Raw genomic sequence first — 23,276 nt, forward strand, 5'->3', positions numbered from 1 at the left:
ATCTCCCATCCAGGAGTTCTTATTGAGCAGCCAAACAAAACTCTAGCCTGCTTCCTATATTTTGTATTTTGATGCCTTCATCTATCACAATGATTTTTACCTTTGTTATCTCACATTTCTTGAGTATTATGGTTATTTAACATCTTTACTGTTGACAATATTCTTTGTTTTACTGTTGACAATATTCTTTGTCTTCAAGACCTGAGAATCTGTCTTTAAAGTGGTCTCATTTATTGGTGACGTTTTCCACTTAATTTTTAATTTGATTGTCTGAATCTTTCCAGGATTTCTCTTTGGTCCTTTTTCAGAATATCTATCTCTTTCTTGAAATCATCTTTTACCTCCTGTATTTTTAAAACCCTTACATCTTCTTTTAGTTCACTGAACATTTTAACTATGAACTTTCTAAATTCTCAATATTTTCTGCACTGTGGTGTCAATGGGATCAGTTGTTGAAGTGTTGTGGATTGTTTGGGGTGGTAGGTTTACATGCTTTTTCATATTATTTCTGTGTGTACCCAACTTCTGAGAGGATGATTACCTTTACTATTGTTTTTTTGTACCAAGGATTGAACCCAGGAGCTTAACCAGTGAGCCTCATCCCCAGTCCATTTATTTTTTTTTATTTTGAGACAGAGTCTCCCTAAGTTGCCTAGCACTTCACAGTGTTGCTCAGGTTGGCCTTGAACTTATGGTCCTTCTGCAAAAACCTCCTGAGCTCCTGGGATTACAGCCATGAGGTTCCAAACCTGGTTATTACTTATACTTGTAAACAAGAGACAATTTAGTGAGCTTCTTTGTGTAAGTTCCCTGGGCTGGGTGAATATCCTGGTATTGGTACTCCCATTCAACATGTTCATCTTTATTCCCAAACTCAGCATCACTGAAAGAAGATACTAAACCTTAGTACCTTCAGAGCAAACTTCACACACTAATAAACTTTAGATCAAGTGGGACTTGATGAAAAAATTTTCAACTCTTCTCATACTCTGGGTATAAAATTGTGGTAACACTCTGGAGTAGGTTGGGAAATGAGTTATTACAGATAATAAAATTACTGTCAGATAATGTAGTACATGAAGAGTAGAGATTAAAGGGAAAGAAAGAAAGAGAGAGAGAGAGAGAGAAAATAGAAATGAATAATACAAACCAAGTTGAAAAGAAAAGATGGCTGGAGGAATTTGTGTTAGTAGCAGATAATGGTAGAGGGGAAAGTGGGACTAAGAGGAGCAAGTGTACATATGACCTAGGAAAACAAAAATAGAATGGTTTCCAGTGAATCTTTAAAACATTACAAGAATATAATCAAATATTGATGAGGGTGTAATTTGATAAAAGATGAACATGTATTGATTCAAAATAAAAAGTAGCATGTAAGATCAAAATTGATATTAGTGCTGTATGTAACAATCCAGGCCAAAGTGGAAAAATTTCTTATTGAGTCTTGATTGTTTGGATTTCACCAGAATTGGAGACCTTTAGAAAATGCCCACCAATCTTCAGCTTTACGTCTATGTTTCTCTGGGTGTGGCAGTACTGGAAAAAGAACTGGGAGGTTCATCTTCCAAGACCTCCACCAACTTCTGGGTGGAAGGGCCCAGTGCTGACTGAGACAGATGGTGGAGCTTCCAGAGGCTCTTGATTTTGCTGGCCACTCAGGTGCTGGCCATCACGCAGTGGGCGGGGGTTTCTTGATTCTGTGCAGTCAGCAAGCACCTAACCTGGTCGGCCACTCCAGCCACAGGATAACTTCAGCCCTTAGCACAGAGTTCCAAGATGGGCGTGGCTCTTGAAGCTGCCTGAGCCCACTCCTGTCTCTGTTACATAGGGTTGCTTGGTAACCTTTCTTCATTTATTAGCTGCTACCTGAGTATTGAGTGGCTCAGCCACAACTAGGTACCTGGTGGGACTAAGTTGTTTATTCTTTGACTGAGAAAAAAGTCTTGAAAAGCCCCAGAATACAAGGCTGGGGCCTGTGAGGCCTGGTCATGGCCTCTAAGTTTGTCAGAACCGAGAGCTCATTCATGAGGAGCCTGTGGAAACTGGGCTTTCGCTATAAAGCGAACACGAGAATCCACAGAGCGGCCCGAGAGGGATATGTAGACAAAGTGAACCACATCTTGACCCATGGAGAAGCTGGCGTTGACGACCGAGATAAAAAAAACAGGTAATAATGTCCAGAGGACTAGGCGTCCTAGGGACAGGGTGCTGACCAGGGAAGGCAGGGCCAGTAAGGAAGAAGGCTCCACCTTTCCCACTGGGCCAGGGCAGAAGGAGGGAAAAGAGGCCAACTCTCCTTTCACCAGGTGCTTGACTTTCCTGCGCTCACAGGCTCCTCAACTCCTGAGATCTATAGACCTTGGAGACATCTCCCATCCAGGAGTTCTTATTGAGCAGCCAAACAAAATGTTAGCCTGCTTCCCAGCCACTTAAAATTCATCCTATAGAACGCTTGATTGACTATTTAAAAGTGATTTAAATCACAAAATTTTGTACCAGCACTTTTTTTAATGTACACGTTTTTTAAAAATGTTATGTACATTGTAGAAAAGTGCAGCATGAGACAAAACATTTCCCATAATATAGCAACTTAAGGGCAAAAATAATTCTTTGAACACAATCTGGAATCCATTTGCATCAGTGTAGATGTATATGTATATAAGTTTTCTACTGAGGACCCTTACAAGGACATTTTGAAATGGCAAGATGGCTTCTGTCTCTATTGCGCAGGGTTGCTTGGTAACCATTCTTCATTTATTAGCTGCTGCCTGAGTATTGAGTGGTAGCAGTGTTTTGTTTCTAATGTTATTTCACACTAGCATATTTAGGGGTGCCAATTTCAGTCTTCAAAGGATTTTCCTTATTTCTTGGGTGGTCCACTTGTACCCATCCATCAACTTCTGAAGGCTCACTCATTGTGGTTTTAAGCAGCCAACCGTCTTCATAACCAGATTTGCCGAGAAGTCTGGATTTCCTGCAAGCTTTGCACTAATTTCAGGTGCTTCCCCTGAGAGAGGATAGCAGTCACTGGGAGATTTCACTCTTAATGAAACTGCAAACACATCATGCTTTTTTGTCACACCTCCAGTTCTGTTTCCCGTACTGCCTTTACCACCCTATATCCCAAACGTTCCACCTATCTGGTTGGAGGAGTCCAGGGTTGACTGGAGAGCAGGTGGCAGGACTTTCAGGAACCCTTGGCCACACTGGCCACACCTATACTGCTGTTTCAGGCAGGTGGATGGGGTTTCCTGATCATGCGCAGTCAGCACTCTGCTGGACTGGCAGCCTGGATGATCATGAGTGGAGGAGGATCACTGAAGATATCTACAGTGACTTCTTTTAGGCTTGCTGTAAATCCTGAGGTTCTCTTGGGAAACAACTGAGCTTTTCAAGACCTCCCTGAATGTCATTGATTTCTGGTCCATCATGATGTATTATATCTTGGAGCTATTCATAGTGTTTACAGGAGAAAACTCCTCTCCAGTGGGCTTGAATTTCTTTGAGAGCTCAGGTTGAGCACGCGCAGTGTCACTGTCCTTTAGGCTCTGCAAGCTCACTTGTGTTTAGCAGGGTTGTTTGTGAATGACTATCCTACCCTTGAAGGACACCAGATCTTGGAGCTGCCTTGGTTAGTCGCTGTGGCAGACTAGATTGGCTCACCTCTTGGATTCAATGGGTGGTGAAAAGTGCTCTATAATCTCCTAATGAGTCTTCTTACTTTCCCAGGACCCCTCTCCATTATGCTTGTGCTTTTGGACACTGGGATGTGGTGGCCCTCTTAATAGAGAAGAAATGCAATCTTGAACTTTTGGATAATGAGTACAACACACCTCTGATTAAGGTACACAGTTAGTAGCCTAGGGTTTCTGCAGGAGATGGATTTGATTGAAATGCATAATAAAAGGGGCTTAATATAATTTAAATATAACTAATTAGTGGGCCCTATAAAATGTTTGGCTTGCATTTCTTGTATCTATGATACATTTCTTGGTACAATACCAACAGGCAGCAGAACACCAGCATGAGCGCTGTGTAAGACTTCTTCTCGATAATGGCGCCAATCCAAATGTTCACGACAAGGATGGTTACACTCCTCTCCACAATGCCGTCTTTTCTAGAAACACTGCAATGGCAGAAAAACTGCTTTCTCACAACGCAAATATGGAATTCCAAAACAAGGTACACATCACTGAATTTTATTTCCATATTATTTGAAATACTTTTGTTTTCATAATGACATATGTTGGGTTTATTTCCATATTAAGAAGCTGAAGCACTCAGTGCAGGAAAATGTGTTGAAATGAATGGACTTTTGAGACTTCACTTCAAATACCAATACTTTAAAAGTATTAGAAGGTACAGCTTTCGGGTATGCACCAATGGCAAATATTTGTAAAAATACTGAATTTTTAAGTTAAAACATTTCCTGTGTCCAAATTATTTTTTGCACCAAGACCTTTTCCTAAATAGTGTAAAAGAAAACAGAGAAGCAAATTTTGCCCTGGAAATAGGGTTTATCTTAAAACTCAAACAAAACAAAGCATTTTACAATAAATGGTGATCTTTTTGCCATGGGAAAAGTTACATGAAAGTTAAATATCTCTCTGTGGTAAGGCTTGAGCAGGAAATGTGGAAAAGCAGATAATTTTCCAATGAGGAAATTTAGATAATTAAGGAAAAAATACCAAGAAGAGTTTAGTTTTTGTAATTTTTCTCAGTTTCTGGGCATGGATGAGGTGCTATTCGATCTGGGGAACAACAATACTTAGTTTAGGGAAGGAAGATGCAGAGTTGCAAACGTGTTTAAAATGCAGTTTTAGGTGGGTTCTGAGGAAACCGTGTTGGCAGTGACTAGTCAGTGAGTATGGGGAAGCTAGTGGGGAGAACAAATTATTAACTGATAGATGATCTTTTTCTGCCTGAAACAACCAATTAGATAAGAGTCAAACCATGCTGTCAAATCTACACTATCTTATTAAAATGTTGGAGCTAAGGAACTTACATATGAAACCAAGCTGCATTTTGAATTTACTGGTCCTTATTCTGCCACTGTCTAGGAAAATTACATGGAGTATTGTTAAATCACTCTCTCTCTTGCCTGTTTATTTTTTTATTTTTTGGCAACTCTCCAAATTGTAAAGGGAATTGTTCCTGAAAATGAGAGATGAGATGAAGAGATTATTGTCTGGTCTTCTAGTGCTCTGCTCCAATGGTATCACAAAGTGATCTGGGGAAGATTTAAATATTGTCAAACCTAGGCTTTTCCCTGGAGGTTTATATTCACTAAATCCAATAGGCCCTGGACATGGATATTTGCAATATTTCCTGAGATTCTGACCCAACTCCTGGAAAAGAATCCCTCAATAGAGAGTATAATATACAAAATCCCAGATCCCCAAAACTGAAGAAATAACTGGGAGAATTGGAGTTTGACTAGGTACAACTTCCTTCCAATCTCTCCTTTATGACCAAATTAGTTTTAACTTACATTTGTTTTTTTCTATTTCCATGGCTGGGAATTTAAAAGAAGTATGATTAGTGATATATTTTTGGCTTACAGAATACAACCTTTTTCCTTTCAACAAACATTAATCAACTACTATCATTGGAAAGGTGATTAGAAATTTTCTTATGGCTAGTCTTTCAATAAGCAGAGACCAACCTTTTTAAGGATTTTATGTCTCTGTTATCATTCCAATCATTGGGTCAACAAAACCTGACTTGAAAAATGATTTTCTTGGTTAGGAATGGCAAATGTTGAAGATTTTTAGCAGAGGTTGGATGCTACTCTATATCATTAGGTCTATTATGTTTCTGGGCCTGATGTAATCAGCCTAGCAGTTTTAAAAACTGAAAACTATGTAGTAAGAACATCATGGGGGCTCCTCTTAATAATTTAGTGTCAGCATTCCTATGCATCTAAATTCTTATTTAAATAATCATCTGGGAGAACAGTGAACAAATATGTTTATAGTTGTGTTTATAGTTGGTAGAAAAAAATATTAAAATGAAGATGTTACGAATTTTTTGTATTATATTTTGAGGTCTCATTTTTGGGTGAAAAATTATATTAAAGGAAAGATTTTACATGCAAACACTTGCTTTGAACATAACCACTCGTATACTCACAGTAAAGATAAAATCAAGAGCTGCAGACTAAATGTAACACACAGATATATGTGTTATATTCATTCATTGAGTCACATTTAAAATGCAGGTGATTTAGTGTCTTTTATGATGTTAAATTTAATCCATGTACGTCAATGTAAAACATTTGTTGATTCACAAAATTTTTGAATTAATTAATAACTTTAAATTGCAATTAAAATGGGAGCAGAGTAAAAGATAATTTAAAAAGTAGATGTGGACTATGATAGTAATGATAATTATAACCCAGGATTATCATTATAAGTGAGCATATATTTTGTGTTGAGCTTTGTAACAGCTAATACAAACAGTTTTCATTATATAATATCAGCAAATTCAGGGAACAATTAAGAATGAAATCAAAGGTCATTTTGAGCCTCTTTTAATTCAAAACCCATTTCCTTAGAAATCTATTGAAGCAGGAATGCCTGACATTGGTATTTGGGATTCTGACACCATAGATAGAATCACATGGGTTTATACAACATGAGGGAAGCTTTCTCCTCATTGGAAAACTCTCAATAGTTGTCTCCTAGCAACTCTTAATTCCTCAAATGTAATTGTTTTATACAAAAAATGTTCAAATTGGTATTAATGATGGCAAAGGACTTCTTTAATGTCAGACATGTTTCTCTAACAAGGAATCTTTATGATGAAGCTTGGTATTTATGGAAAAGTAGATATTCTTTGGAATAGATGGATAATCCACACTCTAAAAAAAATTTAGCACATTAATTCAACAAAAGTACCCAAATCATTTACCTTTAGGTTTTGGGGTTTGGGGTTTTTGAGATAAAAGATCTAGTCCCTGTCCTCAACAAGTTCTTGGTTTAGAAGGGAGCTGCAACCACACAACACCAATAAACCAGGATAAATGCTATGATGGAGACCAAGATTTCTGGAACCCATTATGTCTTTTATAATTTTTCTGCTTCAGTTGAGAAATTTTGTGAATAAATTGTTTTATTTTTTTTCTAGGATGGCCACACACCACTTCTACTTGCTTTGAAGCACAACAGACAACGAGTCGCAGCATTGTTAATTCACAAAAAAGCAAATATACATGTAGTTGACAAGGAGAAAAGGTATAGTAGTGATATCTTTCAAAGTTTAATGGAATGATAATAATAATTCAAGTAAAAATATTAAATTAATGGGAAGAAGAATATTAACTTACAATTATTGGGATAAATTGAAATATAGGAACACATATCACCTTTTAGAAAAGTAATTATATGGGCTAATACAAATAACATTATATAGTATGATCAGATTCCATCATAATATTTGTTGATGTTTGTCATGTGTAAACTGATTTGATTTGTCACATTATCAACCCTTTAGCCAAGGGTATTTCACATTAATTTTGCAAAGTATTGGCTTTTTGTTTACTTTTGCATTCAATACTGAAATGCTTAACCTTTTATCATATTTAAACTTCTGCATCTTATGTATGTTTTCTTTTACAATGCTCTATTGATCATAAGTAGATGTTGAAAGCCATTTACTTTTGGATGATCCTTTGCTTAAACTGCTTTTTGAAGAAAATTCATTTTAGGTTATCTCTAGGTGAGTATTAATTGCTATTGGTAGATTATTTTTAATCCCACCTTTTCATTTCTAACATACTTTGATGGCTATATTTTTAATTGACTGGAGCAAAGGGAAGAAAAGAAGCTCTAATGGGATAAACATTTGCTAATAAACATGAGTCATAGATGGGTGAGCAAAAGACAAGTGATAGGCTTTAGATCCAAACATGACTGTTTTGCATTCCTTCCTTTGCTAATTGCAAGGTGTGTGTCACCTTAGAAACATTATTCATCACTAAATATGTTTCCTGAAAAATAAGATAATATATACTTGAAGGTGGTTAGAAAATTACATATATTGCAGAGGTTTCAGTGCCTAGCAAATGCCCATGATTATCATTACCTGAAACTGCAATGACTATAATTATCATCATTCTTATTCCTATTGTTTTAAGCTTGCAAACAGCCTTTTCTTATTTGACTTTGAAGTGAATGAGAGTTATAACATGTTACATTAGACTAGGGTAAAAATGGATCATTCTTCACTTCAATCTTTACCTATTTCAGCCAGATGACCTCATCATAGTTGTGGTCCATCAAAGTACATTAAATGTGCAACTTCTGTTATGTAATACCCAATTGGGATAAGAGGTTTCCTGTTTGTGTTTCTCTATTTGATGTGGAGGTAATATGCAAAGATGAACACTTGGGTGTTAGTATATATAAAGGTTATTTGTACACAATCAAGAACTTAAATTGGTAAAAAGATTAGTTGTTTAAATGATTTTATTAAAGACAATTCATCATTTAAAGTACCTAAGGGTAAAGTTATCTCTCTGTTATTTTAGAACAGCCCTCATACTTGCCACAAAATATAATGCAAAATGTATAGTTGAGCTTCTTCTTCGAGAAGGTATTGATGCCTTTGCTGAAGATCAGTCTGGAAGGAACGCATTACAGCATGCCATTGCTAGTGGTTTCAATGTGTAAGTGTTTACATTAAAATGATATGATTCAATGGAGGTTCAAAATAATTACAACTAATGCATCCTACACACCAATCTGATTTCATAGTTCAGGTATGTTTGGATTGCAGTCAAGACCCCTGCAAAAATCAAGACTCTTTAGAAGGCGCAATGTATGTAGGATTCATTAAGCCCCACCCTCTTTCTGATGGTGCTCACGGTAGAACCCTGTCTCAGGACTTTTAAAACCTTTATCTAAACCAACTGATTGATTAGCTTCAGTATAGGAGAAAATTGTTATTCAATTATATTTATAAATAAATTGAGTTTATAAATTGTTAAATAGCTGATTTATCCTAAGCATTATCCCAGCATTATCCATTATATTCTAAGTATAACCCCTGCATATGGGGCACAAATAACACCATATCTTTGATTTTTTGTTTTGGTTATTTGTGTTTTGCCAGTGTCATTTTGCATTTTACAAAGCACATTTTCTTTGGTTGTGGGAGGCCCCATGTCAGAGTTTAACAGAAAATCTTACTTTCTCTAGGAACTAGTTGTTCAACCATTCTCCTTGGATTTCTTTGAGGAGTTTCTTATGCCTAAGGAAGAGAAATCTCTTTCACCAGAGGGTAGATAAAAAGGACTTCCCAGACATTCTTTTGTTTCTGTCCATTGGGTTGCTGTAATGTTGCAATTAGAAGTAGTCCTACAATCTGGTAATGATTAACTTCACTACCAGGTTGTCCTGACTGATCCATATCCCTGAGTCTTCATGGTGATATAAGCTTAGACTTAAAAGTTACAACTTATTTTCCTTCTAAGTATCCATATGGTTATCACCTCATCTATTGTTTCCCAGTTGGCACTCTGCTTTGGTAGCTGGATCTCCTAGCTTTGGTCACCCCAGGGTGAACATGCCAATCCTGCCCTCCCACTCAAAACCTTATGTGCAGTCCGCATGCTAGCCCAGACCTTTATGATGAGTGGTCCTTTGAGGGTTTTGTTTGTCTTTTTGGATCATTCAAAATAATCCAACAGTCTCAAATAATGTTATAGGAAAAGTTCAGAGTTCCCCTTTAATCTCTTCTAACTGATCCGTAGCCCAAAGCCCCATTATATCTTATAAAGCACATTTTCTTTGGTTGTGGGAGGCCCCATGTCAGTGATTCCCAGGGAGGATGCTAATTCTAATTGGTACCTTAAGTGATTTTTTTTTCCCCATGGCAATAAAAGATTTCCATGCTGCTTTCATGTCTGCTTCATTTTTCAGAACATTTCAAGTTCTTTCTCACAAATAAGACATTAAGCAGCATTCTCAAAAAATAAAGTAAATTCATTAAACCTAGAGCTAAGCCTTATCATGATTTGTCAGTATTCATGCGTAAAAGAAGGTTTTGTGTTTCAAGTTAGCTAGAGATCAGTGTGGAAATTAAGCTTCATTCTGAATAAAGATCTACTGGTTCCATTTGATTAGGTAGAAAAGGAATAGTAATAATCCAACCTAACTGATTGATTAGTTTCAGTATAAGGAGAAAATTATGTTATTCAATTATATTTATAAATAAATTGAGTTATAAATTACTAAACACCTGATTTGTCCTAAACAATATAACACAAGAATAGTACAGTCAATGACCCAAATTAGGACTCATTAGAATTTGTTAATAATTGCAATATTTGATCATTAGAACCTGTGAAAAAACTGAGATTGGATTTTTACTTGAGTTTCAGAGTTCAACATTAACGTACAAATCATTCCATTACTTTACTATTTCTCTCAGCATTGTTTATATTAACTCACTAAATCTTCATAGCAACCTGGTGACCTAAAGCAGTACAATACTTATTTTTTAGAAGGAGACTTTGAGCCTAAGAGCAATGACTTGTGTCAAAACACAAAGCTATTGTTGACAGAGAGAGGACATCTTCTGAGTTCAGAATGCTTTCCTTATGTCAAGCTAATATAGTTAATATTTGAGCAGGTGAAAGGAAAGTGAATTATAAATGTGAACATTCATTTCACCTTACTTTGTTTTTTGATTACAACTTATGGATGCAGTCTTTGGGATGCTGAGGTAGGAGGGTCGCATGAGCCCAGGATTTGAAGACTAGCCTGGGCAATGTGGTAAAACCTCATCTCTAAAACAAAACATAATAAATACCCTCTTCCCCAAACATCCTAAAAATAACTGCAAGGTTAATACCATGCATAGAGAACTTGCACATTTGAAATATGTGGGGCTAAGTACTGATATTAGTTCTGATGCTATCTATAATACTCTTCACAATTTATATTTGGTTAGTGTTTCTCACATCAGTCTTAAGATACTAATTTTATTCCTTTTTTGTACATTGTAATAGGAAAATAATTCTGGCACATACACGAGCAGTATTTAATGACATGCAAGCCAGGAAAGCAGGTAATACTTCTGATAGTGAATTGCCCTTAGTGTTCCTACCCTACATAAAAAAGTAAGTGTCATCATAAAGGAGTGGCATCAGATCAATGTGTATAGGACATTCATATTTTCCTTTTTAATAGCCTATAATTTAGAATTCTTTAAGAAATTGTAGAGAATTTATATTTTCAAACAATGTTTTCTGAAAAAGATTTCGTTATTTAAAATTTGGCCTCAGAAATCTTACTTGTCTTTGTATAAATCATATTTTAAAATTAGTATGTTGTGTAATTCTTCTATAGTGACATTACAGTAAATTGGGCTTGTTATAAAACTTGATACTTTTTTAGTATAGTTATTGACTCCTGTTTTTGGCACTAATGAGTGGATTTCACTGTGACATTTCCACACAGGGATATCATATCATATTTGAATCCTCTCTATATCCTCCCTATGTTCCCTTCTCTGTTTCTCCCTGGTCTTTTTCCTCATCCCTATAGTCACTTGTAGTTTCAGAGCATCCTTTCATTTATTTTTTTTCCAGGCTGTACATGTGAGGGAAACACAGGATACTTGCCTTTCTGGTTTACTCTGCTTAACAGGATAATTGCCCTTGTATATGCCAGTTTTGTTCCCTCCTGCAGGGCTTGAAATAATCATTGTATACTTATCTGGTTTTTAAAGTTTCAGTTTAAAAATGTACTGTACTTCTGATAGCTTTGCCTGTATAACGGGTTCAACCATTGTCTCTTGTAGCTTTCAGTATTCTTTCTGATTTTGTATTTTTGACAATTTTATATAATAATATGATGTGGAGAGTTTCTTTTCTGGTCAGGTGCACTTGGGGTTCTAAACACTTTCTGTTCCTGGGTGTCTATATAATTTCCCATGATATGGTGTATTTTCTAGTATTATATCACAGAATAAGTTTGCTATGCCTACAGTCTGTACCTTTGCTCCTTTTATGTACCCTTGATTCACAATGCATTAATTGCCTATCAGTAGTATAATTGATAGCCAGTATAGAATAGTCTTCAGGAATGGTCCGAAAGAATTGCTTTATAAGAAAGCATGATTCATGAACTTCTACTATTTATGTTTTGTATTGTTGATAACATATTTATTTTACCATTTGCTTTTATAGTGGGCGGTGACTCTTCAACCAGGTATGTTTTTGTTTTTTGGTGGTGCTGGGGATTGAACCCAGGGCCTTTGTGCATGCAAGGCAAGTACTCTACCAAATGAGCTATATCCCCAGCCCTCAACCAGGTAGAATTTTACCAGTTAAAAAAGAAAAAAATAATGACCTCATAAGCTAATGAGGGAATGCATCAGAAAGAAATGAAAATTTTTGGATGTTCTAGTCTAAGCCAGACACCATAATATGTGCTTAGCAATTCATCACACCACCTTTGAAAGTATCTGTGCTATTATAACCTATTAATTACTGATTAAGCACCAGTCATTCAAAAAAGTTGACTAATGGGCCCATGATCTTATAATCTTATAGCTGGCCTCTGATTTGATCATCAGCCTGTCTGGCTGATAAATTCATTCTATTGCCCTTTTACATAGATTGATAGGGACCTGTATGACACAAAGGATCAAGATTCAGGTCCATAGCAGATGAATTCATAAGTTCAAATTTATTTGTCTGTTAATGCTTAAATCAGGCATTTTCTAAAAAACCTGTTTGTACTTGAATTTGTGCTAATATTTTTAAAACTTGGCACCAGTAAGTGTTGTACCTTTTGTTTAGTATTCGGGATTGAACTCAGGAGCACTTGATCACTGAGTCACATCCCCAGCCCTAATTTTAATTTTATTTAGAGACAGGGTCTCACTGAGTTGTTTAGCACCTCACTTTTGCTGAGGCTGGGTTTGAACTCATGATCTCCTACATCAGGCTCCAGAGCTGCTAGGATAACAGGCCTGCGCCACTACACCCAGCAAATGGTAACTTTTTAACATCAAATGTTTTAGGGCAAATCTCACATACCAGTGGTCATAGGACCATGGGTTTTACATAAGCAGAGTCAGGCAATTGGGCTGGAGTTGTGGCTTAGAAGGAGAGCATTCACCTACCATGTGTGAAGTCCTGGGTTCAGTCCTCAGCACCACACATATCTAATAAAATAAAGATTTTTTTTAAGTCAGGAAATTACTGATGAGAAATTGTTTTCCTTGGAAGTGAAGAATACATATGACCTGTCTTTGATATACAATTATTAATTGTTAATAATGATTACTATTAATATTAATAATATATAGTTATTAATTACATTAATCTTCTTCAATAATTATTTAGAGAATAGTTTAATAGATTTATCTAGTTCTTGATTTCATAGTTGATTGTCACATCAAGCTAGTGCCCCTGCCTAGTTCTAGAAAGATTTTTCTTTTTTCATCATTTATGTTTTTTCTATGGCTATGATGTTTTCTTGAAAAAACTTTTTAACTTTCTCTTCTGCTTTTGTTGATGTTTGGTCTTTTAAAAAATTACTGTCAGCTAAGTACTAAATTATTCTCTAGATAAAATCAAAATCACAGAGAATAACAGAATTTTAAAGACTCGTAGTCATGAGACAAAGAAACCTCCAATACTTCAAAATATTTTAAACATTCTGCCCAAATGGTTGTTAGGATGGACAACCTAAAACTTAAATATATTAAACGACCTTATCTGGTTGTAGAAAGTAACAGCAATGACATTTGAACTCATATTCCTTAATGGAAAGCCAAATACTGTTCTGAATTACAGTACCGTTGGTGAGTGTTTTAACAATAAAATGGAACAGTGAGTCTAGTGAGCCCAAACATGGATAATAGGAAGAGAATTAGTAAGTGAACCTGGAGATAGAGGATCATAATAGAACTACAGAGGGAGGGCACATTGAAGAGGAAAAACTGAGTTGGGTAGGAATCATTGTTTTCCCAGAAGAAAACAAAATATCTGAGTTTACACCTGGTTTGATGAAGACAAAACAGGAATTTAGGACATGGATTTTGGGAACTAAGTAGAAAATGATATTAAAATAAGGGATTCAAAAAAGTCCAAAACAAGTTGTTGCTTGTAGGAACTGACAGACTTTCAGGTTTCTGTTGAAGATGTTAAAACCTTCTGAGCTACTGGGAAGATTGTGTAGAGTACATAGGAACATGAGGGTTTACCAGACTTCAAGCACCAAAGGACTAGGAGTTGCTCAACCACATGATCTATGGCCCAGAGCAGGCATAGGCTCTCTTCTGCCACTTTTGCCACCTTCTCATTTTTCCCCTATGTTTAGGGTAGGGTAGGACAGGGGTACAATCTGGCAGAGCTATCACAGAGCTTTAGTTGGATGGTTGGTAACATGCTTATGCTGAGACCAGTGACTGAGACTCCATTTAGCTTGTTTTCTAGGAGTGAGGAAAGAGCAGCTCCCACTCATGGTCATTGAAGCCAACCTTGTTCAGGAAAGTACAACTTTATAGGATGAAGCTTGAAAGGTCCTGCAGAAGGAGGACATGGGAGTGGAAGCCCACAGGAAGGAAGATGTTCAGATATTTGAGGACACAGAAGTACAATTTATTTAGATAGTACTTAGGGAAACAAAGTCCCACGTGTAGTCCTCTACCTCAGAGGCAATCATTCCCACTGAGTGTCTGAGTGTCTGTGAATATTTTGAAGTGCTTTCATGGCCCTGAATAAGGCAGGACTTGTACTGGGAAATTAATTGAATTATATAATTTATAATGTTTTAATGTGTCTAAGAAAGGAATTCCCAATAACAACATATGCATTTTTTTCTCTTGTGTATCTTCATCTTTCAAACCATTAACATGTTTCAGGGAAATCCCTGTGCCATTTTTGAGTAAAGGGAGGCAATAGGTACATATTGTAAGTGGTTTCCATGCCAAAGCACCAAGGCTACCACATTCAAGTTACCAACTCTGATCCAGGGAGAGAAAAGGGAGAAGGAGCAGTATATCTTTCTACCTCATGCTAGATTATCAGGTTTGTTTCAGTCCAGGCCACAAAGGTTATGTTGGACTCTGATTTCAGGGCAGGAGGTAGTTTCTGAAGATAAATGATTCTCAGACTTGGCTAATATATTGGCTCTCTCTGTTTGAAATCGATCTAAGTATGACTTCACTGAATGATTCATAGAATGGGAAAAGCGAAGGCAGAAAGAGGTAAACAAAAGTTTTGTTAAAATGGAGGTCATATTTTAATCCTTTCAGTCAAAACCCTGATTCTGGGGCTGGGGATGTGGCTCAAGCGGTAGCGTGATGGCCTGGCATGCACGCTGTGCTGGGTTCCATCCTCAGCACCACATACAAATAAAGATGTTGTGTCCCCCGAAAACTAAAAAATAAATATTAAAAAAATTCATTCTCTCTTAAAAAAAAAGAAAAAGAAAAAACCTGATTTAATATAGTGATATCCAAACACTCACCAGATTTTATTACTTTAAAAAACCAGATTCACCCATTTTTGTAATACATTTTGCTCTAAAGATTTGCAGAGGAACCTGGTGCTGCTGATACCAAGCCTACTTCAGAAGAGAGCAACAACAAATCTGATACCAAGGTAAATGCCCTGTTGTTAAATTCATTTTCTTGATGTGAATTTTGTGAAGTGTTTAGTCTTTCAATTTAGCAATGCTTTTCTTGTCATTTTATTTGGAAATGTTCTAGGAGAAATTATCTGATAACAATGTGTTGGGATTTTACTTTTATCTTTTATCAGTGTTCCATCTGATCCTTTAGGCAAGTGGGGGCTTTTGAAAATCCATAACCACAGAAAATTACATTAGTAGAAACATTGTAATTACATTAGTAGAGATTGGGTCAATGATTATTGGATAAATTCACTGTGACTTTTAAATAAGCTTCCATAATTTTTAATACTCAGGACAAAATAAATCTTTAATGAATCAAATAAATATTTATGAATCATGAAATTTTCCTAATTCCTTCAATTTGAACACTATGCAGAACACTGCATATAGTTTTTTTCTTGGCCACTTTGTTTTCATGTCATATATTTTTATGAGAGCTTTTCCTTGATTTCTATTCTAGGTTCCATATTTACATTTAAACTGTGAGAATTTGTTAAAAAGTAGAAATTTTAAACCTGTTTCTCAATATTTCTATTGTAACGGTATTGTACTTTGGTTTTGAGTCTTTTCCATTAAGAGTATTTAAATCTCCTAATCTAATTAAAAACTAGATGTCTTCGGCAAATAATAAATAGTTCTTGAAGCAGAAAGTCTGAAAAACCATATAGTATGATTTGAACTTCTAAAAACTTTTTCATTGCAGTGTTTTAAAATATACGCTCTGAATTTTTATGTCATAATCTATAATTTCAGGTTCAGAAATTTGTGTACTTAGTTATTTAAGTATTCATTTTAAAGCTCTGTTGTCACTCTTGAGATACTGCAAGATAGGAAACATGGGTGTGTCTTGGAAAACTGAGAATAGGGTTTGATGTAAAGTCTTTTACATATATTGTGAACCTGAATAAATGGGAAGACAAGAAGATATCTGAAAATGAAGTATTTTAAGTAATAAGCCTGAGGTAGTTAATCATGATTTCTGAAAATATGACTTTGGTATATATTTTCCTTTGAAGTTCAAGAGATAAAAGTTCTGGTGAATTACCAGAAACTAATGTCACAAATAAGAAGCAAAGAAAGTGAGGAAGTGTCACAAATATGAAAGTAGATAGCAGAATACTCCTTACTTCTTCCAGCTTTGAGCTAAGATTAGGAGTTTAGATCAAAATTTCTTAAAATTTTTGATGCTCAGTCCATGTACTATAAATTACATCTTTTCCAGTTGTATCTGCTCATTAGTGTTCTGATTTCCAGTACTCTCTTTCAGAGGCAAATTGGGAAAATTTATTTTATTCTACTAAGAATTTTACAGATTTTAAGCCTTTTTTTCCTTAGGACAGATGAAGTAGATTGAGGCTAGTTCAGTTAGGCATTAAGCTGTTAATTAAATATTTACAGGTTTAAATATCATCCGTCTAGAGAATTAAGATAGCTTTTAGCTTAATTAAAGTAATTGATTTCTATTCAGTTGATGTGAGATAAATAGTCCTGATTGTAGGAGTTAAATATTGGTACTTGCTTAGAGCTTTGAAGGCTCTTGGTCTAAATTTAACCTATATCCCCAGCTTAATTAAGATTGATAGCTAAGATATAAGGTGAAGGGAGAGGGTTGATGCAATTATGAGAGTTGTCATGAGAGGGTTTATTTTTGTTTTTCGAATTGTCACTTTAGTGTTGTTGGATGGTGGAAATAGTGTTAGCGATGTTGAGTAGATAATTCATATATAGAAATATAAGTTTAGTAAGGCTGTTATTGGTATTGATATAGATACATAAAATGACATTGCTATTTGATATAAGTTAATAATAATTCATTTTGGGGGTGAATTTTGTCAGTTGGGAAAGTTCACTTAGAGAGATATAAGTACAATAAGTATTATTGAAATTAGTAGAAGAAATTTGTTTCATATGTTGGAGAGTGAAAAGGGTGTATGTGTTCCTAAGTCCCTTTGTGGTCAATGGTCACTCAGCTACCTTTTTGCAGGGTGGGGTGGGTAGAGATGCAGAATAAACATACAGACTCTGGGAGCTGGTGAGAGAACTGGCTGAAGACTTACCTCAGGTCGTCGTCCAGTAGCTCATTTTATTTTTGGAATACACACAACTGTTATAGGGTTCAAGTGGGGTGTGCCTGTCAATCATACATAAGCAAGACAATATCCATAAGCCAATCATCTTCTGCCTAATGTAACTGCACTTTGAGGAATCTCTAAATATTGCTGTCATGATGGAAAGGAATCTGGAAGGGTCTTTGGCCCTTACTGAGTCAGGGGTTTCATGCCCTGAAGCCCTTGACTCTCAGTTTCCTGGCCTGGTAATTTGGCAATGCAAACCCAAGTACTGAGGATGTGGTTTTACCCCATCCTCAGGCGCTCCTCTCAGGCCTGAAGGAAGGTGGATATTTTAGGCACTTCCAAGCTGCTTTTAGCTGCTAGCTGCGACTGAAAGTTATTTCAACAAAAGGGTGGTGGTTTTCTTGTTATAATAGAATAATATGAACGTGTTGATTGTATGTATAATGTAAATAATCAGATAAAATATAGTCAATGTAGGATTCAATGCAATGATTGCTATTACTCAGCCTATGTGGGTGATTGATGAGTTGGCCAGGATTTTTGTAGAACGGTTTGTTTGAGTCCTCCTCAGCCTCCTCATACATTAGACAGAATTGCTATTATTATCATTGCTATCATTGTCATAAGGACAAATTGATTGAGGGAGCAATTTGAAACATAATGGAGTTTGGGGCAATTTTTGACATTGTAGTCAGATTACTGCTGATATAAGTGGAACTCCTTGGGTAACTTTTGGGTCTCATAGGTGAAATGGGGCTAGTCCCATTTTTACTGACAGCACTACAGCAAATATTAGGGGTGAAATTTGGTTGGGTAAGTTGATTAGAGTTCATTGTCCTGAGTGTATAAAACTAGTGATGCTAGAGCCTGAATTAAGAAATATTTGGATGCATTTTCTGTGGATTGGGGGTTTGATTTGTTAATTAAAATAGGGATAATAGCTACTATGCTTATTTCTAGTCCTACTGAGGTAAGTAGTCAGTGGGAACTAAATAGTGTTATTAAAATTCCTGAAAATGAGGTGAAATTGATGGTAGAGGCAATTAGGGGATTAATTAGTACAGGAAGGGTATAAACCAACATTTTTGTGGAATAGCCTGACAGCTTATTTACCTGACCTTACTAATAGGACATTATTTGTATGTAAGGTAGCATCAAGAAATTTAGATTCTTACGGTTAGGTTCAAATCCTATGATTGTAGAAATAAAAGGGTTTAAACCTCCATTACTTACTCTATGAAAGTAACTCTTTTGTCAGACATATTTCTTTAGGTTTGAGGGGTACACATGCCATGACAATGGGCAGGGAGATGTGTCATATGCATATAGAGCTAGTGTTAGGGGTTATAAGTTATTTTCATAATAAGTGTATGAGTTGGCCATATCAGAATCATGGGTATGATGCTTGAATTCATAGAAAAGTTGAAGTTAGTACAAGGGTTTTGAATGCAAAACTGAATATAAATATTTCAGGGATTGGTGGGTTGAAGAGTACTCCTATGAAAAAGAGTTGTGGTTAAAGTGTTTATTATAATGATATGAGTGTATTCGTCCAGGAAAAACAAGGCAAAGAGGCCCACAACATATTGTAAGTTAAATCCTGATACAAGTTCCTCTTTCTGTTGGTTTGTTTCTGCTACTGTTCAGATGAATCATATTATTGCTATGTTGGTGATAGTGATCTTAAAATTGTTGAGTTGCAATAAGGGTTGATAAAGTAAATGGCCTGATTATAAGTAGAAATGACAGGAGAATGATGGCCAGAGTTATTTCATATGAGATTGTGCTGCAACTTGTACTGCTGTGATTAGGGCTGTGAATTGGATGCTCATCTCAATCATAAGATTGTACATATGGCTAAGCTTGAGATTGCAAGGATAAAGAGTACTTCCATATTTATGTTGATGAAGGGTCATGGTGTGGGTAGGGGAATTCACATTGTAAATTCCAGGTAAGGGCTAGGGAAGGTACAATAATAAATAAAATGATGGAAGATGTTAGAGGTTTGTGTGGTTCTTTAATAAATAATTTTATTGCATCAGCGAATGAAGAATGTTTGGGCCTTTTTGGAGTTGTATGTAACCCAGTATTTTTCATTCAACTAAAGTTAAGAAAGCTATTCCACTAAAATTAGGACAACCAGGAATAATAATTTTACTAAGAACATGTGTTAAGAAAAGGAGTTGAACCTCAGGTAATAAAGTTTGAAGTGTTATGCAGTTTCTGGGCTCTGCCATCCTAACAGACCCTGTTCTAGGGCAGGGTAAGTAATAGTTTAATAGGTTTAGATTATTTCATCCATTATTCTAAGGAAAAAGTATAGAATTAGCCTTAATTTTGTTGTCCTTTTTAACTGGGAGAAATATTTTAATAGCTAGAAACTGACCTAGATTTCTCTAGTCTGAACTGAGATCATGCAGGACTTTAATTATTGAACAAATGAACCATTAATGGCAGTTACATTCTTTGGATGTCCTGATCCAACCCATCAAGGTCTTAAACCCTCCTGTCAACCCTCTTGAGTAGGATTGCGCTGTTATCCCTAGGATAACTTGTTCTACTTATTAAATAGTTTGAGTCAATTAATGAGTTTGAATTTAGACAGATGTGTCTGGATTATAATCATTCCGAGGTTGGTTTATACTCTGAGGTCACTCCAACCAAAATTTTTGGCCTATAGGCAGGATTTGTATCCCAAGGGGTTAGTGTCAAGGGTTCATAACTATGGTTATATAATTCAATTTAATATATGGTAATGAAACTAACTGATTTATTATAGAATTTTTTAGAGGAAGAAATTGTAGTGTAATCAAAATCAGTATTATCAGTATTATTTGTTTGGTCCAAATTCTGTTGTATTTCTTTCCATGCTCTGCTCTTATTTCTTTCCTTTCTTCTTTGGCTTAAACACATGTTCACTTGACTGGCCATGTTTCCCTCTTTCTGTTTGTTTCTTTCTCCTCCCTTATCTTTCTAGAAATGTTTTTCCCCTAGGCTCAATATTTCCCTCAGCCACCTGTACCTCCATGGTGGCTTCTTTAATTAATCTTTCTGTTTTCTATTTGCTGTATGCACCTGTCATTCATCCATCATTGTCCTACAAGATTCATTATTGCCTTTGTCAGATGCAGCCAAATGTATGCAATCACTTGTCTTCAGGTGTCTGACATACAGGATAAAAAGACTATCCCATCTCAGTTGTAAATTGTCCTCAAAACTGAGCTCAAGAGGTACTTTGTGCAAATAAAAATCATGGGAACATGAGTAATTACTTTGAATTTCTTAAATATCAGATTTTGACAAGTATGCTGAGCTACTAATGGATCAAATTTTTACCCAGGATTATTGTGGTCAAGAAAATAATCTATTGGATATCACAGTATCTGTGTAATAACTGATAGAGGTGAGGGGAGTAATGTTTGGAGATGTCTCTATCATCTCTTATAATTCTCAACCTATGTGAAAATGCAGGTCATTAAATGGCAGAATTGGGATTGAAATTTACATCAGAATAATTCAGAAACCTGTGTTTTTTCCAATGTATCCTGCAGTAATGCTGAATATTACAATTATTTTATCAAATGTAATGCTCATTACACATAAATCCTTTCTTCCTTCCCAGAATGTACCTAAAGAAAAAGAAAGTGTATGTGGAGATGTTCAGCAATCCAAGAAAGCTGGTAAGATATTTGAAGTCTGCTCATTCTTGTGCTGTTTATTGACTTGAGATTATAGACATTTTCATGTTTTCATTAACATAGAAGCAAAATGTGAGATGGAAAAACCAACAAATGCCATAATTTGTACTTATTCAATTAGAGGGAAATTGAAGAAGCAGTATACACATCTCATAATCATGTAAATGATTCTAATGTGTTCCACAAATGGCATATCCTGTACATTCTAACAGCAGCTTTGACATTTTACTCACAATTCCTAGGGTTGTGAATTGCTCCTCTGTCTAGGGATCATGTTGTTCTCCACTAATCAGCATGTTTACTTTTTTATATGCACACTTTCCTATAATTTTTTTTTTTTTGGTACCAGGGTTTGAACTCAGGGGCACATAAACACTGAGACACAAGCCCAGCCATGTTTAGTATTTTGTTTAGAGAGGACATCACTGAGTTTTGGGGGGCTTTCCTACGTTGCTGAGGCAGGCTTTTATCACACAGTCCTCCTGCCTCAGCCTCTGAACACTGGGATTACAAGTGTGCGCCACCATGCACAGCTCCTATAATATTGTCATTGGAAACATAAGTTTGATACTGGAATCTTAACTTTGTTTCATTTAACCTGTATTTAAAGCTGTAAAGGGGACATGATATTTTTTAGTGCCTTAATTGCCTATCAGTAAATTAAATAATATTAATTCAAGAAGAGTCTCCATGAATGGTCCCAAAGGAATACTTTGTAATAAAATATGTCTCATATACTTTTACTATTTCATGTTTTTATACTGTTGATTAATTTTACCCTTTTCTTTAATAACAGATGAGAGTTCTAAAAAGGAAACTTTAACCAGGTAGGATTTTCTGGATTTAAAAATTGTATTTGTTGTTAGGGCTGGGATTGTGGCTCAGCAGTAGAGTGCTTGCCTAACACGTGTGAGTCCTTGGGTTCAATACTCTGCACCACGTAAAAATAAGTAAATAAAATAAAGGCATTGTGTCCATCTACATCTAAAAATTATTGAAAAATGTATCTGTTAAGTATTTCGAGCAACAGAAAAAAGGAGGGTGTTTTGAGTGTTCTGTTCTGAGCTAGAGATCCTATCATGTGCCTGACATTTGTTCTCATTCTTTTCTCTCTCTCTCTCTCTCTCTCTCTCTCTCTCTCTCTCTCTCTCTCTCTCTCTCTCTCTCTCTCTTTTTTCGTTTTGATACCAGGGATTGAACCCAGGTGTGCTTAACCACTGAGCCCTATACCCAGGTCTTTTTTATTTATTATTTTGAGAGAGGGTCATGACATTGCTAAGAGGCTGAGGCTAGTCTTAAACTTGGGATCCTTCTGCCTCACCTTCCCAGGTCACTTGGATTATAGGCTCCGCCACACCCAGGCACTTTTTTTTTTCTTAATAGTAATCACAGCAGCTTGAAACTGTGTTTCTATAATCTACTGTTTACTATTTAAACAGTCATTCAGAGATTTCAACTGATTATTTCATGATTCCCAAACTAACAAGTACTTGGCCTATGATGGCAGAAGGATATTTGACCATCTACCCACTTGGCTGACTAATCTATACTTTTGCCCCTGTTCATGGATTGATAGAGACTCATGGGGCATTATGATCCAGATGTAGATCCATACCAGATGAATTCAGAAATTCAACTCTGAGTTATGTGTTCATTTTGATTCAGACTTTACCTGGGAAGCTGGGATAATACTGAAAGTGTTTGTCTTAATATTTTGTAAAGTGGTTTGATAACCAAGACCCTTTAATATAAAATCTTTGAGGAAAAATCTCACAATAGCAATGATTATAGGACCATGAGGCAAATCTGGGAGAAAAAAATATTTTATTGGAAGTGTTTGTATATTG

This window comes from Ictidomys tridecemlineatus, chromosome 1 (assembly GCF_052094955.1).
Source record: "Ictidomys tridecemlineatus isolate mIctTri1 chromosome 1, mIctTri1.hap1, whole genome shotgun sequence".
In the NCBI taxonomy this organism is placed as follows: Eukaryota; Metazoa; Chordata; class Mammalia; order Rodentia; family Sciuridae; genus Ictidomys; species Ictidomys tridecemlineatus.